This window comes from Bison bison, unplaced genomic scaffold, assembly GCF_000754665.1.
Source record: "Bison bison bison isolate TAMUID 2011002044 unplaced genomic scaffold, Bison_UMD1.0 scf7180017864348, whole genome shotgun sequence".
NCBI classification, from domain to species: Eukaryota; Metazoa; Chordata; class Mammalia; order Artiodactyla; family Bovidae; genus Bison; species Bison bison.
Window position 1 is genome coordinate 1,071,417 of NW_011494920.1, and position 13,648 is coordinate 1,085,064.

At 38.5% G+C, this 13,648-nt stretch overlaps 1 protein-coding gene across 1 annotated transcript in view; it reads right to left on the reverse strand.

Annotated features, from left to right (window-relative positions):
* The window catches only part of LOC104999211, a 256,096-nt gene that overhangs the window by 9,768 nt on the left and 232,680 nt on the right, over positions 1-13,648 (reverse strand). The window contains exons 10-11 of the mRNA XM_010854715.1: positions 11,646-11,744; positions 10,633-10,724 (exon numbers count right to left, since the gene is read on the reverse strand). The gene's annotated coding sequence lies outside the window, so the exon portion shown is untranslated. The remainder of the gene's footprint in view (positions 1-10,632; positions 10,725-11,645; positions 11,745-13,648) is intronic.

Sequence of the window (13,648 nt, forward strand, 5' to 3'; positions counted from 1 at the left end):
GGAGGTGATGGAATTCCAGTTGAGCTATTTCAAATCCTCAAAGATGATGCTGTGAAAGTGCTGCACTCAATATGCCAGAAAATTTGGAAAACTCAGCAGTGGGCACAGGACTGGAAAAGGTCAGTTTTCATTTCAATCCCAAAGAAAGGCAATGCCAAAGAATGCTCAAACTACTGCACAACTGCACTCATCTCACACGCTAGCAAAGTAATGATCAAAATTTTCCAAGCCATGCTTCAACAGTATGTGAACTGTGAACTTCCAGATGGATTGGAAGTTCAAGATGGATTTAGAAAAGGCAGAAAAATCAGAGATTTGCAAATTGCCAATATCCATCGGATCATCAAAAAAGAGAGTTCCAAAAAAACATCTACTTCTGCTTTATTGATTATGCTAAAGCCTTTGACTGTGTGGATCACAACAAACTGTGGAAAATTCTTAAAGCAATGGGAATACCAGATTACCTTACCTGTCTCCTGAGAAATCTGTATGCAAGTCAAAAAGCAACAGTTAGAACTGGACATGGAACAACAGACTGGTTCCAAATAGGAAAAGGAGTATGTCAAGGTGGTATATTGTCACCCTGCTTATTTAATAATATAAATGCAGAGTACATCATGAGAAACACCGGGCTGGATGAAGCACAAGCTGGAATCAAGACTGCAGGGAGAAATATCAATAACCTCAGATATGCAGATGATACCACCCTTATGGCAGAAAGTGAAGAGGAACTAAAGACCCTCTGGATGAAAGTGAAAGAGTTGGCTTAAAACTCAACATTCAGAAAACTAAGATCATGGCATCCAGTCCCATCACTTCGTGGCAAATAGATGGGAAAACAATGGAAACAGTGACAGACTTTATTGATTTTGGGGGGGCTCCAAAATCACTGCACATGGTGACTATAGCCATGAAATTAAAAGACTTTTGTTCCTTGGAAGAAAAGCTATGACCAACCTAGACAGCATATTAAAAAGCAGAGACATTACTTTGCCAACTAAGGTCCATCTAGTCAAAGTGGTGGTTTTTACAGTGGTCTTGTATGGATGTAAGAGTTGGACTATAAAGAAATTTGAGCGCTGAAGATTTGATGCTTTTGAACTGTGATGTTGGAGAAGAATCTTGAGAGTCCCTTGGACTGCAAGAAGATCCAACCAGTCCGTCCTAAAAGAGATCAGTTCTGAATATTCATTGGAAGGACTGATGCTGAAGCTGAAACTCCAATACTTTGGCCACCTGATGTGAAGAACTGACTCCTGTGAAGACCCTGATGCTGGGAAAGATTGAAGGAGGGAGGAGAATGGGACAACAGAGGATGAGATGGTTGGATGGCATCACCGACTCGATGGACATGAATTTGATGAAGCTCCAGGAGTTGGTGATGAACAGAAAAGCCTGGCATGCTGCAGTCCATGCAGTCTGACTCACAGACATGACTGAGCACTGAACTGAGATTGTCTCCTTTCCCTCCACGTGTGCTCAGTCGTGTCTGACTCTTTGTGACCCCATGGACAATAGCCCGCCAGGCTCCTCTGTTCATGGAATTTTCCAGGCCAGAGTACTGGAGTGGGTTGCCATTTCCTACTTCAGGGGATCTTCTTGACCCAGGGCTCGAACCTGCCTGTCTTGCATCTCTTGCATTGGCCGGTGAATTATCTACCACTAATGCCATCAGGATAGTTCATTTCCGTCTATTAGACAAATATCCTCCTCCTAACTATTTGATATTAAAACTGCCCCTTGATATGAACTTCTTCCTGGACTATTATTACCTGCTTCTCCTTATTTTAGTCTTTCCATGCAGTTTTTTGCTTACTAGGTTGGGCTTTTCCTTCCCTTACTGCTTGCTACCTTCTTTATTCCATCCACCAAAAAGACTCTACTAACATACCCACCCCCAAATCAGGCAATTTGGACATGTTGCAGCCAATCTCATGATATATTGATAAAGACTTTTTAATGACATCGCTTTGGATCCCTATTCCAAATTCTCAAAGAGGTCCATGTCATCTCTTAGGAACATACTAACATCTTAATTGTTTTTAGAATCAGACGTGGAATCAGACGTTAGGAATATTAACATCTATCAAGTTCATATCTAGAAACTAAATAATATCTTACATCTTCCTTTTAAACCAGGTACATATACAAGACGGTATACTTTTTCTGATTCAAATATTTCCTCTTTTCCCAAAAGAGCATTTATTATGCTGGTCAGCCATCCACTGGTAACCAGATTTACCCTAAAGAGCTCATCTCTTTTCTTCCAAACACATTGACTCTGGAGGCTTTATGTTTGAACTTCAGATTTTTCTGAAGAATCTAGTGCAAAATAAATTTTGTAGCTTCTTTCTACACATAATTAGGTTTCATAAAGTTTTTTTTCTGTCAGTGATCACACAAAGATCACTCTTACCCTCACTACTCCATGACCTTTCTGTACTAGTCACAGCAGAATTTAAAAGGAGCCCATTGAAAATGTAGCTTTTTCCAACTGTGTTGTATCTTCCTAATTACTGGTCTATAACAGAATTTTATTCTTGATCTTGTACATAGTTTATATCACACTTAATACACTATGATAAAGGAGCTCTGTTTTATTTCTATTTGAGATTTTTGTTGAATTATTACGTGTGCCACCAATAATACAGAAATTTGGTTCTAAAACAATCACTGTATATTTCTTGGAGACGACATATCCAGCATGTAGTTCCAAGGTTTCTATCTTTGAGGAGTTAGGAAGTTGGTTTTGTGTAAATGTGTCTGACACGTCTGATTCTAAAAACAAATTGTGGATTGCTCTAAGGGTAGCCTTCAGAAATTACATAATTTTCACACATTATTAATATCACTTGGAATTTCTCTTTCCATGCTGTTTTAGAATTCAACACATTGTCTCCCCCGTCCCCACTGTCTCCATCCCCCCTAAGTCTTTCTTTTTTCTTTTAAGAAAGGCATTGACTTTGTCTTTCTGACCAGGAATAATAAACTCCCAAGCCCACCCTCATGTACTTTCAAACCTTTAAAAACAGACATTTCTATTTGTTCTGAATTCTCTTTTTAATGATCACTGCACTCTCTTCCAAGGCAGAAGCAAATCACGTGGCAAAGCTACATCCCCCTAGTATTTCCACTCAGGTCCGCCAGGCACATGTTTACCAAGGTGTTCCACAACGGGCTGCATCGAACCATGGCTTTGGTTCTCTGCAGCTTGTCTCCCGGATCAATGGATTATTGCAGCTGGGCTAATTATGCAGCAATTTATATTGACCGTTTATAGCAGCAGTGGTGAATCCTAGTAACTGAACTTCCTATACTAAGATTTGCTTCTTCTCAGGCTGTAGAGTTCAAGATACTAAAACACCTTGTGAACTTCCATATTTTTTAGGTATCTGCGATCGCATGTGGTTTAAACAAATTAGCTTTCTTAGCGCTTACATATAGCTTTAATATGTGAATTATTGACTAAGGTGGAAATGACGAAATCTTTTCTTACCACTTTTCAATGATTATTAATGCCGAGATTAGCCATGCCCTTAATTTTATATATGAGCAAGCACAATATTATTGTGCTTATAGAGTTCATTTAATATCAAATAGACCTTAGGCCTTTTTTCCCCCACATTAAAACACTGAATTAGATGCAGCCTCAAGGCTCTAGTTAGTTTACATTTTAAGTCAAGCTTTGAATGATTTCTTAGTTTTGAAGGGTTTCTTTTCTGAGGGAGAAAGAGGAAAATTTTCACACATTAGGGTAATGTTCTTTATAAGGATACCTCACCAGTGTCTGGACTGCTGTTACATAGAGGTGTGTGTGTGTGTGTGTGGGTGTGTGTGTGTGTATGTGGGTGTGTGTTCAAATTGCTAGCTAAGAGCCACTAATGTTTTAAAGACAAGTACAATAGTTTTCTAAATGGAAAACATTACAAAAGACTATTGACTGGCAAGCCATAGGTGACTTCAGCTGCTCTTGAATTACTGAAAATAGCCAATGCTCCATTTGCTCTTTACCTAAAATAAATGAAGTTCTTCCGACTCATGAATGCTGTAATAAAAGGTCAAAATCTTTTATTCTCATCTCAGGAGCAATGTCTCTAAAAGATTGTGCCCTATGCCTTTGCTGAGCAAAACAGCTCAAGGAATAGCGATTTTTAATTATAGTCTACAAGGCTTTTCTAGCGACCTTATGACTTCGGGACATTAAAATGCCAGTTCACTAACAAGACACAAAAACAGAAGAAACATGAGTGAAAATGTCAATTTAAATGTTACATAGGAGTTCATTTAACAGTGTATGAATGAAAGAAAATGAGTTCCATGTCTTTTTCAAAATAAAATTTAATACCTGAATTTTCTTTGCTTTCCTTATTTGTTTTGTCTAAATATGTTAATATGCACTTCTTTTTATTACACTACAGAAATTGCTACTGGGATGGCCTTTGGTTTGGGTAAAGTAATACAAGATTTAAATGTGAAATTTTGATTACAGTAATAGATTAGGTAGTTCACAGAGAAAGAAAGATAAAATGTTTTTAAACTCATTGGGTCACCACTGGTGACTGAATTTCAGGATAATAGAACAGGTAAGGAAAAGTATTCCAAGTGATGGAGTCCACCAATTAATTATTTTATGATACTTTCAATTTTTTTTTCTATCTACAAAAGTATTCACACTTATTTAGAAAATTCCAAAAAGTGTTTTAAATTAAATTATCTATTATAACCTATTCCGAGATATTTAGTAGTACTATTTTGGTAGATTTTATTCCAATATTCAGTGGTTAAGAGCATGGAATCTAGAGCCAGTCCAGATTACTACAAGCCTTGAGACTTTGGGCAAGTACCTTAACTGCTTTGTGACTCAGTTTCCATGTCAATAAAATGGGCATTATAATAGAGATAATTCATGAAGTCATTGAGACGATTAAATGAAGTAATATATGTAAAGAACTCAGGAAAGATTCTTGGTATATAGTAAGAGTGTAGTACATAATTGCTTTAATTACTATCATTAAGGTTTTCCCTTTTACATGTTTCCTTTTATATACTGATGATTTATTATGTTTGGGGGCATCACTAGCTTTAAAAAAGAATTCATGAAACTTCTGGAAAATTTGGAAAATAGGAACAAAATTTTAAAGTAAAACTATACTACTTGTTATTACATTATCAGACATAACCACTGAGCATATCTAAGTATATAGGTCTAAAACCATCTCTGATCATGATAGATCCAAAATACTCCAGTGAGATTTTAAAAATTATATAATACATAGAAATAAATTTAACAAAAGTGGTAGAAGACTTGTACACTAAAAATTATAAATATTGCTGAGGAAATTTCTAAATGGTTGGAGAGAGAGTCCATCTACATTAAATTAAATACTCATTAGTCATAAGATGACAGTTGTTCCCAAGTTGGCCTATAAATTCAAGATAATATCTATTAAAATTCCAGTAGGTCTTTTTTCACCAGAAACTGATGAGATGATCCTAAAAGGTATACAAAACCACAAAAGACCTAGAATGGCCAAAGTTTTGAAAAGAAGAACAAAGTAGGAAGACTTTGACTTCTTGATTTCAAAACTTAATCTAAAACTACAGTTATCAGGACAGTGTGGTTTTGACATAAAATAGACATATCATTTTTTACATATAAAACTCATTTTTCTTTTGAACAAATGGTTTTGGGGCAAGGGGATATCTACACGCAAAACAGATGAACTTCAATCTTATATCATACACAAAAATGAACACAAAATGGATCATAGATTAAAGACCTAAATCAATAAAATTTTAGAAGGTAAGAGAAAATATTTCAGAACTTAGGTTAGGTAAAGATTTCTTAATACAACATTAAAATTATGGTCTATAAAATTTTTCAATAAATTGATTTTTAATAAACTTCCTCAAAATTCAAAGCTCTTGCATTTCAAAATATACCATTAGCAAAATGAAAAGACAAGCCATAAACAGAAAAAATATTCACAAAACACACATCTGATAAAGAACATGTACTAGAATACATCGTTGTAAAGAACCCTTACAACTGAACCACAAAACAAGCCAATCAAAATACGGCCAAAAGATTTGAATACAGATTTCACCAAAAACAATAAATGAATGAACATGAAATGATTCTCAATGTCGTTAATCAGTAGGGTAAATTAAAACCACAATGAGATACCATTATAATAAAAATACAGATAATGACTGGTGTTGGCTAGAATGTGGAGAATCAGGAAGCCTCCCACACTGTGAGTGGAATGTTAAATAGTATATAGCCAACTGGAAAACTGTTTGATAATTTCTTATAATGTTTAAAATAAATTACTATGAGGCCCAGCAATTCCATTCTTAGGTATCTACCCAAGAAAAAAGAAAATATTTACCTACACAGAAGTTTGCACATGAATACTCATATCAGTATTAGTCACAATAGCCAAAAACGGGAAGCAATCTGTGTCCCTCAATTAACAAATGGATACACGAAATGTAGTATACCCATACAACAGGATACTATTTAGCAACAACAAGGAAGAAACCACTGATACATGTCACGATGTCGGTCCTGGGCCTTTTCATTCACTTATTATTGACATTTCAGTTCTTAAGCAACCAGTTGTCAAACATTACACTCAGGGAAAGGAGCCAGGTAGAAGAAACCATATAATTCCAGTATTTTTTAATATTCAGAAAAGGCAAATCTATAGAAAAAGAAAGTAGAGTAGTGGTTGCCTAGAGCAGGGTAGTGAGATGCAGATGGAGAGAGTAGAAGTAAGGGACATAAGAAAGATGACCAGGGTGATAGAACTGTCCTAAAATGATTCATGCTGATGGCTGTACACCTTGGTAAGTTTAATTAAAAAAATCAAGGAGTTAGGGACTAACAGATTCACACTGCTGCTGCTGCTGCTGCTGCTGCTGCTGCTAAGTTGCTTCAGTCGTGTCTGACTCTGTGCGACCCCACAGACGGCAGCCCACCAGGCTCCCCTGTCCCTGGGATTCTTCAGGCAAGAACACTGGAGTGGGTTGCCGTTTCCTTCTCCAACGCATGAAAGTGAAAAGTGAAAGTGAAGTCGCTCAGTCGTGTCCGACTCCTAGTGACTCCATGGACTGCAGCCTACAAGGCTCCTCCGTCCATGGGATTTTCCAGGCAAGAGTACTAGAGTGGGTTGCCATTGCCTTCTCTGCAGATTCACACTACTTTATATAAAATAGATATACAATAAGAATCTACTGTATAGCACAGGGAACTCTGCTCAATATGTTGTAATAACCTATAAAGGAAAAGAATCTGAAAAAGAATATATATATACATGTGTTTATATGAATATATGCATATATACATATATGAATATATATGTATATTCTTTCCTGGCTCAGATGGTAAAGAATCTGCCTGCAATGCAGGAGACCCAGGTGCAGCCCCTGGGTCGGGAAGATCCACTGGAAAAAGGAATGGCTACTCTACTCCAATATTCTTGCCTGGAGAATTCCATGGACAGAGGAGCCTAGTGGGCCACAGTCCATGGGGTCACAAAGAGTCAGACACTACTGAGTGAACAACACTTTCACTTTTCACTTTCACGGGCTTCCCAGGTGGTGCTAGTGGTAAAAACCCACCTGCCAATGCAGGGAGACATAGCAGACTCAGGCTTGATCCCTGGGTTGGGAACAGCCCCTAGAGGAGGGCGTGACAACCCACTCCAGTATTCTTACCTGGAGAATCTCATGGACAGAGAAGCCTGGTGGCTACAGTCCATAGGGTCTCAAAGAGTCAGACACAACTGAAGCAACTTAGCATGCACATATGCATATACATACACAGACATGTACATACACACATACCTATACAGAAATATAAATCTGAATCCCTTTGCTGTACACCTAAAGCTAACACAATGTTGCATATCAACTATATTTCACTTTTAAAAATCATAACATTGTGCTTTAAATAGGTGGGTGATATGATGTGTAAAATATACCTCAATAAACTTACACTGAAAAAAACATCCTAATGGATTCCATCCTCAGCAATATATCTCTATGTTTCAAAAACAGTACACGGACTACATATTACATACACAGAAGCATAATTTGAGCTCATCAAAATGACTCATTTGTAAGTCACCCACTAGAAGTCCTATAGGTAAGACATAGAAATCTACATTTGTAACAAAGTCCCAGGTAATTAGTATTTAATAAATTTTAATGACACTGTATCAGAGAATTACTGTGCTAAAAGTAATGTAACAAATGGCATCCCTGGCTGGAACAAAGTAAAAATCTAAACAACAGATGGTCAGTGCAGCAAAAGGATTAGTTTATGAATGTGAAGGCAGGCAAGGGTGCATAATGAAGAAGGTAGAACTCCTTGAGGATGTATGGTTTGAGTTGAGATCTGAAATATGAATAGGATGAAATAAGGAGAAGAGTGAATTTCAGGCCCATCAGCAGTTGGAACATGATAACTAACTATTTTTTAGAAAGTTTCTATACATCTTCTAGCTGCAAAGGGCATAATCTTCCCGGGTTTATAGCTGCATCCTGCAAATGCTGATGAGGAGAGAGACGTTCTGATGGAGGCAGGGGATCATTTGGGACCTGTATGAATATTAAGATTACAAGGAAGTTCCAACAATAATACACCCAAGTGGATAACAAGATGACATACAAGACCTAGATTTTACTTGTTTTAATCATTCACATGATTTTTCCAAAAAATTATGGAGGTATGACTTACATACTTATGTAATTTACCATTTTAAGTGTGCAACAATTTTTTAGTAAATTCACTGAGTTGTGCAACTATCATTACAATCTAATTTTAGAATATTTTCATCACACCAGTAATATCCCTCATGCCCATTAGCTCTTAATCCCTGTCTTCACCCCATATCTCATGTCCCAAGCAGCTAGTTATCCACTTTACATCTTTATTATACATTTGTGATGGATTTTTTCATATAAACACACATTTAGGAGTATGACTTCTTTCACTTACCATAATGCTCTTGAGGTTCATCCATATTATATCACATATCAATACTTGATTTCTTTTTACTGATAAACAGTATTCCATTGTATGAACATACACATTTTCTTACATTTGTACTATTTCCACTTTTTGGCTATTAGGAATAATGATGCTATGAGCACTTGTATGCAATTTTTTTAGCATGGATATATGTCTTCACTTACCCAGGATAGATTTCTAGGCATGAAATTGCTGAAATGTATGGTAAATTTATGTTTAACTTTGTCAAAGCTGCCAAACTGTTTTCAAAATTAGCCATATAATTTTCTATTTTCACAGGAATATAGGTTTTCTGACTCCCCACATCCTTGACAGCATTTGTTATCTTTTTAATTATAGCTATTTTAGTGGGAATAAGGGCTTCCCTTGGAGAAGGCAATGGCACCCTACTCCAGTACTCTTGCCTGGAGAATCCCATGGATGCAGGAGCCTGGTGGGCTATAGTCCCGGGGGTCGTGAAGAGTTGGACACGACTGAGCGCCTTCACTTTCCCTTTTCACTTTCATGCATTGGAGAGGGAAATGGTAACCCACTCCAGTGTTCTTGCCTGGAGAATCCCAGGGACGGCAGAGCCTGGTGGGCTGCCGTCTATGGGGTCGCACAGAGTCAGACACGACTGAAGCAACTTAGTAGCAGCAGCAAGGGCTTCCCTGGTGGCTCAGCTGGTAAAGAATTGCCTGCAATGCTGAAGACCCCAGTTTAATCCCTAGGTCAGGAAGACCACCTGGAGAAGGGATAGGCTACCCACTCCATTATACTTGCCTGGAGAATCCTCAAGAACTGAGGAACCTGGCAGGCTACAGCCCATGGGGTTGCAAACAGTCGGACACAACTGAGCGACTAAGCACAGCACAGCATGCTAAGGAGGCAAAACAAATGTGATAAAAATTGGCATGTGCTTCTTTATTTGATAGGTAATATTGAATGTTTACCACTTATTTATGAATATATTATCCCATGAATCTTTAATGACTTTTTTATCTGTGAGAGAAACATAATGAGCATAGCAATCTCAGCAGGCCAAAAATACACAGCTACTAAGAACAAGGGGGCAATTTTTAGACTCAAAACTAGCCTGATGATTCATGGGTAGAGTTTGCTATTAAATAGCCATGCTGCTGCTACTGCTGCTAAGTCGCTTCAGTCGTGTCCGACTCTGTGCGACCCCAGAGACGGCAGCCCACCAGGCTCCCCCGTCCCCGGGATTCTCCAGGCAAGAACACTGGAGTGGCTTGCCATTTCCTTCTCCAATGCATGAAAGTGAAAAGCGAAAGTGAAGTCGCTCAGGTTGTCTACTTGAAAGTTATACAGTCATGTCTGACTCCTAGTGACCCCATGGACTGCAGTCTACCAGGCTCTTCTGTCTATGGGATTTTCCAGGCAAGAGTACTGGAGTGGGGTGCCATTGCCTTCTCCGATTAAATAGCCATGGACCACACTTATACACAATCATATCAGAATCCTGCATTAACTCCTTTAACCAAATGCATCCTGAAGCTAGGGGAAATTTTCTGGCTATTTTTTCATATACAAAGGAAAATTTCCCCATAAACCCTGTACTAATGTTGACTATGCTGAATGATGTTACTCACTGTGAGGGATGATGGGAGATTTCCTTCTACATGGAGCTTCAAGACAGATCAGAAAATAGGACTTTCTTGTAAAATCTGTCATTGAATGGTTCCTGAAATAATAAATTTTAAGCAGCACCAATCAGTCTTTTACTAGATTCTATCGGCTTCCTTATTGCTATTCACTTACATGTGAACCAACTGTGGCATGCCCCTGGTCTGCCTTGAACCAAGGCAGATAGTGCGCATCACTCCCAACCACTCACATGAAAGATGCTGACAGCAGGGAATACACTTGGTGAGTACTTTTAAAAACTATTTTCAAGATCTTTACACAGGATAACAATGACTGTCCAGTTTATGGATATATAGGAAGCCCAGCTGCTTGATCTCCTTCTCAAATTGCACAGAACCTATATAAAGATTTCTAAAATGTTAAGGTCAACTAATTTACGAAGAAACAGCTCAACTTTACATATCATGAAACCATCTGGCAAAAGCCATCTGTTACTTCCATAACTTTCCCAAATCTGGAAATCTCTCAGGTATGCTTTGCATGTCCAGTGATGAAGAAATGACAAACCAATTGGCATTAAATAATAATCAACTGGCAAACCCCTCAACTTCCTGAACAAGGCATTTCTAAATCCATCATTCCCCCCATACTAAACATAGTCTGCTAATATTAGGTCAATTAGAAGCAAGTTCTTTTCCTCAGTAATAGAGTTAACAATATCAACCCCACACAACTTTAGGATAACTGCATTCTCTCAGTCCCTAACTCTCACCCATGTGTATAGAGGGCGTAGAACCTCATTCTGATACCTTGAGTAACAACTATAGAACAGTGCTTCTCAAATGCTAACCTGCATACAAATCAGCCACAATCTTATTAAAATGCAAATTTTGATTGAGCAATTCTGGGGCGGGGTCTGAAATCTACCTAATAGGCATCCCAGGTGATACCAAAGCTGCTAGTCTGTGGACCACACCAAGGGGAAAAGTAATTGAGTTCTTTAGCAGAGAAAACATACCTGTAAAGATGACAATATCCAGGTCAAGAATGCTTGCATTCTGTCCACAGGTCACACACAAGCAGTTTAGGAGTGATAATATTACCAAAGAGTAGAACTCTAGGAGAAAAAAAAAAAAAGGGTAGGAGGTATTTGTAAGGCCAAACATTGTGGATCCCCAGCACAGAGCTTTGAAACCACAGATTCATTCATTCACTCGTTCCTTATTCACTTACTCATTCATGTATATGAAGTATATTGAGCACCTCCCCTATGGCAGGCACTGTGCTAGATTCCAGAATACAGTGTTGAACAGACAAAACCCTAGTTTTAAGGAACACACACTCACATCTAAAAATAATACATTATGAGACAAAGGCAACCAGCTTTGGCTGTACACAAAGAAGAGTGAAAACATTAAAGAGAAAATACTTCACTCTGCAAGATGGGTTGAGGCGGACAACTCAAGGAAGGCTTCGTAGTACAAATCAATAATGACTTTTTTGCTAACTCAATTGTGCTAAGTTCTAAGCACTTTTACTCTCGTCATGACCCTTATCTTCTAGCTGAAGAAACAAGGCAGAAGTAAATTATGTAATGTTCCCAGCAAATCAGTTACTGATAATAGTGACAATAGCAAAATTTCCTCTAGGATCCCCACAATTACTATGTACCAATATATCCCCTAAGATAAAAGTTACTAACAATCACTAAGATTTCTGGTTCTCTTTTCCTTCAGGGCACTTTTCTCTGAAAATATGCATGGACACATGCCATTGAAATGTGATGACAGGTGTCACTTCCAGGCAGAAGCATTTAAGAGCCAGTTCACAATTCTCCATCCAGTCCGGTGGTCGTGCAAGCACTTGATGTGGATTGGATACAAGCTGGAAAGATCCTGAGGGATGCTGAACTGCCACGAAAAACACATCATCACAAGATCATCTCCCAGACCTATACAGACCCAAGAAATAAACTTTTGCTATGTTAACTTACACATATGGTGATGATGTTTGTTACTTTAACATAACTTTGTCTATCTTCATAATACACTGTAGTTGAGGTGATGTATAAATTATCTTGCAAAATAAGAGTGAGTTTAACTCACCAGAGGAGGGGAGGCTGTGTTGGGAAGGAAGCTCAAGTTGGGCATAGGAGGAGTTGAGAAAATTTAAACAAGATGGCACATTTAGGAAACTTCAGGTAGTCGGACTTTGCTGGAGAATAAAGCTAGGATGAAGTTGCGGAGGAAAGAGGAATAATCCAGGTCTGGGGCCCCTCTGAAAGGAAGAGAAGGCATGAAAGTCTGGGCAATGCTCATCAGGGCTGCATATGGAAGAAGGTAATTAGATTCAACTCAAGTTTAAATCAAATAAATGACTTTCTGCAGAGGAAATCGAAGAAAACACTGGGCTGGGAAGAGAGGTCAGCCATAAATGAGGATGCAGAACAGAGAAAAGGGAAGAAAAGAAGCAAAACAAACCAGGAATTAAAAACCGAGGCTAGAGCTGGAGGAAATGGGAGATATGGGAGTGGGAGGATGGGCTCAAATCAAAGAAAGGAATATGTGTTTATCTACAGGGTGTGGTTCCTCACACCCAGACATGCAGCAGGGGCAACTCTGAGGTCTGCCTTTCCTCTAAGCCCTCACCTGGGTGATGTCCACTAACTAGGCTCAAAGATGTGGCTCTGAGACATCACCACCTGCCCACACTCCCACTGCCCTCACCCCCCAGCCCACCTGGCACCTTCTACCTCCTCACAGAGTCCTTCCTCTGTTATCACTACATGAACCCAAGGGCATTTTAATTGTCCATTCATCTGTCTGCCTCCCCACCTATGACTGACTTCTTTGGGAGACTGACCCCATCTGATTTATTTTTACAATTCCAAGGCCAAGCTCAGAGCTTGGTCCATATTCACATAAACCTAGAGTAAATTTATGGTAAATCCGGGAAAGAATTTTCCCTGAATGTTTTGAATGTTTTATGAATGACACGAGAGCTCAGAAGTGGGTCTCAAAT